General features: G+C 47.4%; 1 non-coding gene across 1 annotated transcript; it reads left to right on the top strand.

Annotated features, from left to right (window-relative positions):
* The first annotated feature begins 565 nt into the window (after nucleotides 1-565).
* Nucleotides 566-688, top strand: LOC119375667 (U5 spliceosomal RNA). The gene has a single exon (XR_005180416.1). It is a non-coding gene; the product is annotated as a U5 spliceosomal RNA (small nuclear RNA).
* The last annotated feature ends 860 nt before the right edge of the window (nucleotides 689-1,548 follow it).

The raw sequence follows: 1,548 nt of genomic DNA, 5'->3' as shown, positions 1-1,548 counted from the left end.
TCATTGCTTCGTCCTTGAGGCGAAACTGTGACTTTTTTTCTGCTGAACAATTGTGTAATTACCCAGAAGAAAACCAGCCGGATACGCGAAGCGGAGAACATCTACCGCCATGCTCAATAACTCACTTCACGTGACCACAATAAAATATTTCAAAGGAAGCAGTAAACAGATGTTTGAACAAGTATTGTCGACACGACTAAATGTAACATTTGCATTCAGTACACGCTACGAAAAGAAATAAGAAGATTATGGAAAATTTTATTGAAAGCTTAATTGCGCCATCTTTTGGGCATGCTTGACGCGCTACTGCAGCATTTGCGTTTCGAAAGGCGACAGGTTAATAATTGCTGCCATCAAATCAAGGACTTGACATGCTGAGTGATTCCAAATCGTATCTGCGATTAAAAGAAATTGTTTAGCTGAACAATTGTGCTAGAAAATATAATGTACACTTAGTTCTATTGAGCGAAAGTTACAAGATATTGCGTGAAATGGTGAAGCCTGCTAGCTCTATTGGTATGACTGTCGTATGTGCCGTGCCAGGCCGTGCCGATGTTGCGGTCATCAGCTCAGGCCTCTCCACATGCATACGCATTAATCTTTCGCCTTTTACTAAAGATTACCGTGTGGAGGGGCACTCGAATGAGCCCGTAGGCCAATTTTTGTGAGGCCCTTCCCGTTTGGGCGGGGCCTAACAATCAAATCGAAAATCATAATGACATGACGCCAAGTAATGAATACTGTAGTCCGCTTTCATAGCCATTGATGGCCGATGAGTTCAAGGAGGTCATTTTTTAGATGTGAAGCAGCTTAAGGCGGGGGCTTTGTGCGTCTCTCCCACGGCATCCACACCCTCCCTCACTCCCCCTCTCTCTCCTCTCCTACGCTCCCCTCTTGCGCGCCTCATTCTCTCCTGCGCATGCGCGTCCCCTCCTCCTTTCTCTCCTCTACTACGCTCCCCCTTCTCGCGCGCCTGTCGACCACGTTCCCCGCTCGCCCTGTGAGAATTCACGGCAAGGCTAGAGGGAATTGACACGACGCGCGTAGCGTTCCTCTTCGCGTTCCACGACGCTTTGAATGGATGGATGCAGCTTACGGCGCGGGACTTCGCCCCAGCTAAAGAACCAGGCGAGCGAGCTCCGAAAAAAAAATTACACCATCTCCCGCTCAAGTGAACCATCTCCCCGCTGCTTCGGATCCACACATGGTTCCCTTTAGCGGGAGATGGTGTAATTTTTTAAACCTTCTTGGTCGTGTCTACTCAAAGGGCTTACATATCTTCCACGCTGTCGCAGGAAACGACGCCGCATGCGTTTCGCACGTTCGGCAACGAATGATCCAATGTAAAACTCAGCTGCACGCGACAGCGCAATAAGTTCGGCCATCGGTTGAAATCCGGCGATACACGACATCTAGACTGCTTCGGAACAACAGAGGACGTTTAAAGAAAAGTAGACACACCATTCGTAATAACTCTGCTTGTACTAGAATATCAAATCAGCTAAAACATTATGCAACAAGCACTTTACACATTGCATGACATTTTTT

The sequence above is a fragment of the Rhipicephalus sanguineus genome, chromosome 11 (assembly GCF_013339695.2).
Source record: "Rhipicephalus sanguineus isolate Rsan-2018 chromosome 11, BIME_Rsan_1.4, whole genome shotgun sequence".
Taxonomy (NCBI): domain Eukaryota; kingdom Metazoa; phylum Arthropoda; class Arachnida; order Ixodida; family Ixodidae; genus Rhipicephalus; species Rhipicephalus sanguineus.
Note: the sequence above shows the minus strand (reverse complement) of the source record. Positions and strands in the feature narration are given on the sequence as shown.